Source organism: Peromyscus maniculatus, chromosome 2 (assembly GCF_049852395.1).
Source record: "Peromyscus maniculatus bairdii isolate BWxNUB_F1_BW_parent chromosome 2, HU_Pman_BW_mat_3.1, whole genome shotgun sequence".
In the NCBI taxonomy this organism is placed as follows: domain Eukaryota; kingdom Metazoa; phylum Chordata; class Mammalia; order Rodentia; family Cricetidae; genus Peromyscus; species Peromyscus maniculatus.
In genome coordinates, this window is record NC_134853.1 from 138,466,593 (window position 1) to 138,477,914 (window position 11,322).

Sequence of the window (11,322 nt, forward strand, 5' to 3'; positions counted from 1 at the left end):
TATTGTACAAGTCTTCCAGTTCTTCGGTTAGGTTTCTTCTTCGGTTATTTTCTTTAAGCTGTCGCTAGCGGAAATGCTTTCCCGATCTTTCTCCACGCCCTTTCATTAATTTGTATACAGGAAAGCTACTGCTGAGTGCTGGTTGATCTTGTAGCCTGCTACTTTGATGAACTGGTTATCAGTTCTAAGGACTTTCTGGTGGAGGCATTAGGGTCTCTTTGTTTCAGCCCAAATGATACTTCTGTGAAGCAACCTTCCTACCTCAAGATGAGATGTTAGCTGAGACTGTGGCCTTCTGCAATCTTTCCAATCTCGTCTTCAACTGTGTTTAGTCAGCCTTCAAACCTGCCCGTTGGTTTTTTTCCTTGGATATTGTATTTTTGTGATTGCAGATGGCCAGCTGGTTCATTTCTCTGCAAGTACTAGAACGTTCTGAGTTACTGAGGGTTAAGACTCAGTGTGTGAGTCAGGATGGCCTGCACAGTGCAGTCATACACTGCACAGTTTTCCAGCTCTCTCCTCCTACTAAGGATTGTGTTGCACAGTGGTTTTATCTTCTGACATTTGGTATCTGGATCCCATGGCTCTCTTTCTAATGTTTTTCCTACTGGGCCTTCCTCATGTCTTTTCTCTTAGGTCATGTAATGACCTATGTATGTACCTTAAACTGGTGCTGTAGCTGGCATTTGACAAGAACATTCATAGAGACAATGTAAACCCAGCACAATGCTGTTTTCCTTCTGTAGCTGCTTTAGATAGATGTCTGGACACAAGCAATCCAGGAACACCTTTATTCTAAGATCAGCTCTTTAGATCCTTAGGCCCTTGGATGATACTCTTGTGGGTTCAGTTTAAATGACTGGCATGGAAGGTCCCTAACTCAAAGTATAGGGTAGTTTACAAGGCTTGCCTCATTTAGTAAGGCTGTATCTGAATTTCCCCCTCCTCCAGGTCAATATTCAGGGCTCTCAGTGGCCTCTGAGGGATGAACGGCAGTCTAGGGTGAGAGCAACCCTGAGCACCAGTGCCTCTCCCCTCTATCACCATGTTCTTTTAAAAACTGTTGAGTAAACCGGGCGGTGGTGGCGCATACCTTTAATCCCAGCACTCGGGAGGCAAAGCCAGGCCGATCTCTGTGAGTTTGAGGCCAGCCTGGTCTACAGAGTGAGATGCAGGACAGGCTCCAAAGCTACACAGAAAAACCCTGTCTCGAAAAAACCGAAGGGGGAAAAAAGTTGAGTATTTACATTCAGAAAGAACACACACACACACACACACACACACACACACACACACACACACACACACACACACACACACCTGAACATCAGGGTCACTTCCCTCTATCAGCATGTTCTTTTGGAAACTTTTTGAGTATTTGCATTCAGAAAGATCGCTCGCACACACCCTGAGATTTGGGACACATAGCAAGTTCCAGGAGAGCCTAGGTTACAGAGATCCTGCCACAAACAAATGAACAAAGTCAGCTGTGGGGCACATGCCTGTGATATGGGAGGTGGAGGCAGAAAGATCAGAAGTTTAAGACCAGCCTCCAGCCTCCTCTGCTACACAGTGGATTTGAGGCTACCCGGATCCATGGGACCCTGTCTCAAAATAACAGCCACCACAAAAAGAGGAGGAGAAGGAAGAAGAAGAGAAAAAGGCTGGAGAGATGGCTCAGCAGTTTAGAGCACTTGTTGCTCTTGCTGAGGACCCAGGTTGAGTCCCAGCACCCACATGGTGGCTCACGGCCATCTGTAACTCCAGTTGCAGGGGATCTGATACCTTCTTCTGACCTCTGACAAGAACGAGGCACACATACAATGCACATACATATATACAGACAGAAAAAGCACATGGACATGGAAAATAAAATAAATTATTTTTTTAGAAAAAAAGTCTCTTCAATATCCTAAGACAGGAACTAGTGAGATGCTCAGTGGTAAAGGCACTTGCAACCAAGCCTGGTGACCCGAGTTCAAGCCCCAGGACCAACATGGTGTGAAAAGAGCTGGCCAACACATGCACAAGCACAAACTAACAATAAGATGTGAAAAACACTACCAGGCAACCTCACAATACAGTTTAAAATTAGTATTCAATTAGAACAATTGTATCTTTTGTGTGACAATCATGTATTCCAATCCAAATTCACAGAACTATTAGATATTAAGATATCACATAATCAGGTTAAATATCACCTCCTTAGGGTGTTTTGTTTTGTTTTGTTTTGTTTTGTTGAGACAGGGTCTCTTTACATAGCTCTGGCTTCTTGGAACTCCCTATATAGGCCAGGCTGGCCTCGAACTCACAGATCCACCTACCTTTATTGTGTGATTGTATTCATTTTCTTTTTCTTTTTTTTTTCTTTGTTTGGTTTTTCGAGGCAGGGTTTCTCTGTGTAGAGAGCCTCTTGAGTGCTGGGATTAAAGGTGTGCGCCAACACCACCGGCTTGTATTCGTTTTCTTGGTAGCTACTCTGACTAGGGTAAAATGAATCTTGAAGCAGGTTTGCATTTCCCTGGTACCTAAGGATGTCCAAGTATTTACTGGCTGTTTTATTCCTTCTTTTGAGAACAGTTTCTTCAGTTCATGGCTAATATTGTAAACTTGATGGAATCTCAATCTCTTAACAAATTTTTAAAAGATTTATTTATTTATTATATATATAGAAGAGGGCACCAGATCTCATTACAGATGATTATGAGCCACCATGTGGATGCTGGGAATTGAACTCAGGACCTCTGGAAGAGCAGGCAGTGCTCTTAACCTCTGAGCCATCTCTCTAGTCCCAAATCTCAATCTCTTAGGAGTCAAGTCTATTCGTGTTTGTGAGGGATTATCTATATTAGATTAACAAGGTAGGAAGACCCACCCTAATTATGAGCAGCAATTCATGATTTTTCTGGGCTGGGCTCCTGGACTGAGTAAAAAGGGGAGTGCAACCACTCATGCAACCCTCTTCTTCCTGAATGTGGGCAGTGTGAAAGGCAAGCCAGCGGGCAGCATGCCTTCCTGTCTCTCTGCTCTGTTCCTGCCCTGACGCCCTTCGTGATGGACTACAAGGTGAGGTGAAATAAATCCTTCCCTCCCCTGGTTAGTTTTGCTCAGTGTTTAGCACAGTGACAGAAAGCAGACAAAGGCCTGTCAGCCTGAGTAAAGCCGGCAAGTTGCTCTGGTCACGGGTTTTGCTGAAGCAGTGAGTAAAGAAACTGAGCTGCTCCATTGACTTATTTGACTAGTTTCTTTTTCAGCACTTAACTTTTGCAGATCTCTATCTATGTTATAGATGTTCTTCCTGTCCTGGGATCAGTTGGCCGTGATGTCTCCCCCCCCTGGAGGCTGTCTCTTCACCCAAGTGGTGGTTGCTTCCTATTTGAGTTATTTATTCTCTCCTGATTTAAAGTTTTATTTGGTAGCTGTGTGTGTGTGTGTGTGTGTGTGTGTGTGTGTGTGTGTGTGTGTGTGTGTGTGTCTCATGTGACACATGCCACGGTGCATGTGTGGTGGAGGTCAGAGGATGACCTGTAAGAGTCAGTTCTTTCCATCCACTATAGGGGTCCTGGGGATTAAACTCAGGTCACTTGCCAGCCTGTCCATTTGGTTTAATTTTGGTAGATCATATGTCCAGGAACTTACTTCTTCTAGATATCCCAGATTTTTAAAATGTTTTCAAAATATCCCTTCATAAACCTCTGGATTTCACTGGAGTTGTTAGAAACACCTCTCAGTTTCTAATTTTATTAATTTTGGTCTTCGTTCTCTTTGATCAATCTTATTTTTTCAGAGAGTCAAGTCTTTAATCTATCCTACTCATTGTTCCTGTAGTTTACATTTCCATAATTTCTGCCCTATTACTTTTTGCCATCTTCTGCTTATGGGTTGGATTAAGACTTTGAGATGCCATCATTAGGTTATTTATTTGAGCTGTTTTGTGAAATACTTATATCTGGGTATATGTACATATTGTTACATGTGCAAATGTGTGTGTGTGTGTGTGTGTGTGTGTGTGTTAGGACAGAGGCTGACAGAGGATCTGCTGTTCTTCACCTTAGTTCTTGAGACAAGGTCTCTCTCAAACTGGAACTTACCAGTTTGTCTGTATTGGTCAATGACCATCAGAGACCTTCTTCTCTGCTACCCCAGATGTGAATCATGGCACTTGGCTTTTTTTTTTTTTTTTTTTAAATGCAGGTGCTGGCGATCTGAACTCAGGTCTTCATGCTTGCATGGTAAACTCTGTCATCTCCCCAGCCCCTTTCCGACCTTCCCCCCACTCCCAAGACAGGGTTTCTCTGTGTAGCCCTGGCTGTCCTGGAACTAGCTTTGTAGAACAGGCTGGTTTTGAACTCAGAGATCCATCTGCTTCTGCCTCCTGAGTGCTGGGATTAAAGGTGTGCGCCACCGCCGCCCAGCACATTCTGACTTCTTAATATAATCACTCATCACTACTTAGAACTGCCTAGCCACATATCCCCATGGTTCTAGTGAGCTGTTTTCATTTGATCTGATCTAAGGATTTTTCCATTTCTTTAATGACCCATTGGTCATCCAAGGTTGTACTGCTCAGTGTTCATGTTTCTGTCAGGGTCTGCTGTGTTTCTTGCTATTAACTTCTACTTCATTGGACTAAGACCTGATAGGATGGAAGGAATGATCTTAGTTCTTGTCTATGCAGAAAATCTTATTTGTGGCCTAGGATGTATTTTAGAGCATATTGGCTGAGAAGCATATGTATTCCCTATATCTGAATCATTGTTTTTATCCATTCAATTCTGTCATTTGATTGGAGACTAAACCCACTTCTTCCACCTGAAGTACTTGCTGGCGAGGGGCACTTACCTTGTTTGCTATTTTTCTATGTTCCTTAAAGGCCACTCTCTGCATTTTCTTTTACATTTTACATTTAGTTGTTTTCACAGTAAAACATTAAAAAGCATTTTCCTCCCATGTATATTTAATACCTATTTTTCCGGTAGTTATTATGGGGGTCACATGTAACATCATGAAGTTATAACACTCCAGACTGAATTTACATCTTAATTTCAACAACAGAAATCAATTCTCAGTGGTATCCAGTTCTGAGTGTTCAGATTCTGACTGCTCTTATTCATCTTCCCAGAAGCCTCATCTCTCTTTTTTTGAGACAGGGTCTCATCTATCCCAGGCTGGTAAAGAACCACTGTAGCCAAGAATGCCCCTGATCCTCTGTCCTACTTCGCCAGTGCCAGAACTGGAGGCATGCATCACTACCCCAGGCTATCCCCAGCCCTTCACTCCCTCAGTCTTCCACAGCTCCTTTGGTGTCTGGGTACTCCAAGTAACAAGGCCTCAAGAAGACTAGATATGTGAGGCTTTTACTAAGGAAAGGTCTGTGAAAGAAAATGGGGAAGCCAAGGCAGAGCCAGCAAGGGTGCAGGTGAAAATGTTAGGGAAGTATCTGTGATGCGCAATACCATCCAAACTTGACAGAATTAGGATAACCTAGGAGACAATCCGATGGACATGCCTGAAGGAGTTTCTTTTTAATCATTTATGTGCATTGGTGTTTTTGCCTGCATGTTTGTCTGTGTGTAGGTGTCGGAACTCCTGGAGTTGAAGTTACAGACAGTTGTGAGCTGCCATGTGGGTGCTGGGAATTGAACTTGGGTCCTCTGGAAGAACAGCCAGTGCTCTTAACCGCTGAGCCATCTCCCAGACCCTCTTTTTTTTTTTTTCAAATGCACATGGTGTTTTGCCTGCATGTATGTATATATAAAGGTGTCAAATCCCCTGAAACAGGAGTTACAGTTAAGCTGCTTCATGGGTGCTGGGCATTGAACCTGGGTCCTCCAGAAGAGCAGCCAGTGCTCTTAACTGCTGAGCCAGCTCTCTAGTCCCCTGAAAGAGTTTCTAGACTGAGTTCATTAAGAAGGGAAAATCCACCATAGGGCTGTGGAGATGCTCAGTGGACAAGAGGATTTATGTGCTCTGTAAGCATCAGTCTGGATCCCAGGCTGTGTGTAAAAAGTCAGCACCACTGTGCATGCCTTGTGGCTCCATCACTGGAAGGTGGAAATGGGAAGATCATGGATGGGAGTTTGCTAGCTAGTTAGCATGGCTCCAACGATGAGCTGCTATTCTAGTCTGATGAGACTTTGTCCCAAGGTAGTTAAAGCACATAGCAAAGAAGACACCCAATATTCTGCTCTGGCCTACAAATGTGTCTGGGTATGTGAACCCACAAACTTCACATGTATGCATTATATACACAGACCACACACATACCCTAAATGATGGCAGGACCATTCTATGGGCTGGAGTCCCTGTATTAATTACTTTTCTATTGCTATGATAAACCATCATGACCAAGGTAATTTACACAAGAGGCTATATCCTAATCTTCTCCAAACAGTACCAATAACTGGGGACAAAGTATACATATATCTGAGGTTATGGGGGACATTTCTCAAAAAGGCAAGGGCAATGAGTATACTTGGTGATAGAGCACTTATTAGCATCTCCAAGGCCATGAATTTGGTACATAGCACCACTCATATAACATACCTGGGGATAGTGGCATACAGCTTTAATTCCAGCACTTAGAAGGCAGAGGCAGGTAGATCTCGATGACTTTGACGTTTTAGCCTGGTCTACACAATAAGTAGGGCAGCCAGGACTATACATGAGGCTGTGTCTCAAATAAATGAACAAAAAGTTCATTTTTCCCCGTAAGAAGCCTGGATGGAAGTAGTTTCTGATAGAGACTAACAATGTTAAGACTTGATCTGCATTCCTGTAGTTCTTCTGGCCTGCCTTTGTCATAGTGTCCACGGGAGTCCCACCCTCAGAGAGGGAGGCAAAGGCCTATGTGAGAGCATTAGTCAATGTTATCATTGCCTTTCTCCTGTGTCTCACTGACCTAGTTCCTAGGTCACAGAATGAATAACTGTAGCTGCAAAGGAGTCTAGTAAAGAAAACATTCTGGGGCTGGAGAGATGGCTCAGCGGTTAAGAGCTCTGGCTGTTCTTCCAGAGGTCCTGAGTTCAGCTCCCAGCAACCACATGGTGGCTCACAACCAGCCATAATGAGATCTGGTGCCCCCTTCTGGCCTGCAGGTAGACATACATGCAGAACACTGTATACATAATAAATAAACCTTTAAAAAAAAAAAAAGAAAAGAAAACATTCTTATATAACAAAACGTGTCTACTGGGTTGCCAGCCAAGAGTTTTGCTACAGCATTTCAGTTCAATCTTGGTCTCAGAAGTAATAAGTACAGTTATCCCACTTTAGAATGAGGGTGGCTATTGAGGCACTAGCAGAACCAAGACTTAGGCTTTTCATCTTACTGTCTCAAATGGGTTAAGCCAGGCGTGGTGACTCACACCTTTCTTTGATCCTATCACTCCAGAAACAGAAGGATCTCTGTGAGTTTGATGCAAGCCTGGTCTACTTAGCGAGTTCCAGGACAACCAAAAAACCCAAAGCCAAACCAAAACCACCACCACCACCACCACCATCACCAAAAAAGTTAACAGAAGGTAAAATGAGTTGTTGGTACCCTAAGTATAAAGCATTTACTATTTCTGTACATATATACAATGTATAAAATCATATTCAGCCCCTCTATTCTTCCCAGATCCACCCCAACCCTAAAACTGATTCGTTTTTCTCCATCCCCGTACAATCATGTCCTCTCATCCTAAATTCCCTCAGCTTTACTGATTTACATTGAGTCTTTCATTCCAGGGTAACTGACTCACACTTTCACTTTCAGGAGTCTTGGTTATCAATGTGCAAACTATACAATGCAATGGGTACAATTCTATCAGGGTGTCCCCTCACCCCATTCATGTTGAAGCCCTAAGCCCCACATGTGAGGATATTTGGTGATGGAGCCTTTGGGATGCTTGTAAGCTTTCCGTAACAAAATCCTGGAACAGGGATGGGTAGAGTGCTCACTTAGTAGCATGGGAGCACAAGGCTCTAGGATTCAATACCCAGCAATGTCCCCAGCCCTATCCTTAGATGACCATAGCTGTTTCGGGTTTCTGTTCATGACTTTTGGCCCTCTTCCCCGTACTTCCTGTCTGTTGTGAGGCAGCCTGTCATATCAGAAGCATGTAGTAAGAGCAAAGCTGCTTAGTTTATGGCCCAGGACATGAAAGAAGAGTCTTACAACCCTTGAAGACATGTGCCTCAGTAAACTGAGACCCATCAGACATCTCTCCTATCACACACCCCTAGCGCTACTGGCAAGAGAGAGTTGTCAACGTATGGGCCTTTGGGGGTATATTTCAGATCCAAGTCATAGCAGGAAGCCATTCTGTCTGAATGAGGTCATAGGGTGGGGCCCTCATAATGGGAGTGGTTCCTCTTGGCCTTGTTGACACAGCAGGAAGGTAACCTTTCTTGTAACTGCAAGCCATATCACAAGACTTAAACTGACCTTGGGACTTGCCAATCTTCAGAACAGCTGCTTAAGGCCTGGGGTCTATGGTATGATGTAATAGCAGCCTAAACCAGTCACATTACTCATCTCCCCTCCCAGCTACAGCCCTTAATTGGCCCCACTGTTCAAGGTCCCCCCCCCCCCCCCCCCCGCCCACACACACACAGGGTTTCTCTGTGTAGTTTTGGAGCCTGTCCTAGATCTCGCTCTGTAGACCAGGCTGGTGTCGAACTAACAGAGATCCACCTGGCTCGTGCTTCAGCCCTGAGGCATGTGCCACTGCCGCCCGGCTGACGGTTGCTTATTTACTTTCAACACATTTGATATTTTGTTTTTAACTCAGCAAGCAAAGCATAAACCCTCCTGCCTTTACAGGGCTTACCTTCTACCAGGGAAAGACAGGAAATAAGGGAGCAGAGCAGGAATGTAGGTGACCAGGAGAGCATAGCGAGAGGATGCCACACTTTTTAGCATGTCAGTAAGGAATGAACGCCTAAACCACAGGCTTTAAAGAAGTGAGGGATAAAGTCATTTGGTTATGTGCAGGAACTGTTACAGCCAAGAGGAAATGTATGAAAGCTTTGTGGTGGGGATGGTGCCTAGCACGTTCCAGGAAAAGGAAACTGGAACAAAACAGTAGGCTCAGGAGTGAAGCACACTCAGTCTCCTGTAAGACACTGGCTTCTGCTGGGAAGTGAGACAGTCTCTAGACTAGTTTTTGAGACAGGGGTTTATGTAGTCCTGGCTGGTCTGGAGCTGTGTAGATCAGCCTGGTCTCAAACTCCCAAGAGTTCCTGCGTGCACCATCACACTAAGCCTACTGTACTCTGTTCTAAAGTGGGAAACACGCAGCAGAGCTTACCAGATGACGATCCTTTGGGTGTCAACTCACACTCACTGTATATGGAGGTTGAGTGTGGATGACTAGGGCCTTTGGAGGACGGTGTGGTAGTTCTAATGAAAATGAGCCCCCATGGGCTCATTCAATACTTGGGCCTCCAGTGGCTGCTTGGTGTAGCCTTGCTAGAGAAAGTATGTCACTGGGAGTAGGCTTTGTCTCAAACAACTGGCTACCATTGAGTTTACGGTTGGCCTTGTGGATTAAGACATGAGCTCTCACAGGGTGTGGTAGCATTTGCTTTTAGTCCTAAATAAGGGCAGAGGAAGGACCTCAGTTCAAGACCAGCCTGGTCTACATAGTGAGGCTCTGTCTATAAAGTAGCTCCTAGCTAATCTTGCCACCAAGGACTCTAACCCTGATACCATGTACACAATTAAACCTTTTTTCTCTTAAAAATAAGGTGTCTGTTCATGGTGTTTTGTCACAGCAATAAAAAAGTTCCACACAACAGATGAAGGGCTGCAGGAAGCTGACTGTGCATGCACCACAGCAGCCCTTAATCCCTCAGCCAGCTGCATCTGCATGGATGCCAGGCCTGCTCTCACCAACAGCCCTTTTTTTAAACAGGATTTCTGTGTAGCCTTGGCTATCTCTGTAGACCAGGCTTGTGGTGATACTTCATTTGTGCTCTAATAAACAAAGTTTGCCTAGAGATCAGAGGAAAAAGCAAGCCATTATATTAAACATGGAAGTCAGACAATGGCAGCACACACCTTTAATCCTATCATTTGGAAGGCAGGGATCTGTCTGGATCTCTGTGAGTTCAAGGCAACACTGGGAAGAGCCAGGCGTGGTGGCACACGCCTTAAATTCCAACACTAGTTAACCATAAAGGTTTGGAGGTCTGTACAGACAGAAGTACAGAGCTGGGCAGAGAAAGTGATGTAGCTGGATAGAGAGCAAATGGGATAGCAGAACAGAAAGGCATGGGTAATATAGGAAGTAGACCTCTTTTGGAGGGTAAGGTGAGGCTGGCTTGTGGCTTTTCCCATTCCTCTGATCTCTCAGGTTTTAACCCAGATATCTAGCTCCGGGTCTATTTAATAAGACTGTTTGGAGTTCATGTACACAGGCTGGCCTTAAACTCAAGAGATCTGACTGCCTCTGCCTCCCAAGTGCTGGGACTAAAGCTCCATAGAAGATTTTTATTCCCTGTCTTTGATGGTATCATTTGGATTACTGGTCTGTTTCTGATCATATTTATGTCCTTGGCCCTCTCTTTATATCTAGCCACGATTATTAACTTAGCCACACGTCTGTCACACAGACTTCCATCAACCAACCTCAATGCCAAGCTAGTCCCCGATATTCATCAAATACCACTCATCTAAAGATGAATTGATGGCTTTCCCCACATTGTGTATTCTCCATTCCCTCACAGCACACTGTGTCTCCAAATTCCTTCACCCCCTACTGTTGAAAATACATCTATTTTACACCCTTTCTTCTGGATTTCTATCCCAAGTCTCACATGGACTTCTAGGTCTGGTGACTTAGACTTGGTATCGAGGTATTCTACAATTGTAACCCCTGGGTCATTTTCCTCTCCAACTTCGATTTGCTAATTTTAGCATTATGACAGTCTCCACAATCCAAAGAAATGTCACGATTGCCTTGACATGGGAAGACCCACCCCGAATACTAGGCAGCACCTTCTGCGAGCACACCAGATAGAAAAGGCAGGTTGCTTCTTTGGCCTTTCCTCTTGCTGAGTTGATCTGCTTTGTTGTTGTTGATTCCTTTCCAGACTCCAGAATCAGCGCTTGCAAGCTTTCACTGGTGGACTGAAGACATCCAGCTCTCTAGGAACCTTCCAGGTTTTTGGCAGGAGGTAAGGTTGCTAAGGCACCTAGCCTCAAGGACTAAGCAACTACCAGATTCCAGGTCGAATGTGAGTCAGCTGTTGTTTTAACTAATATTGTCTCAGGTATTGATACACTCACCCATAAATATCTTACCAGAAATCCCCTTCACTGCAATTTTGACA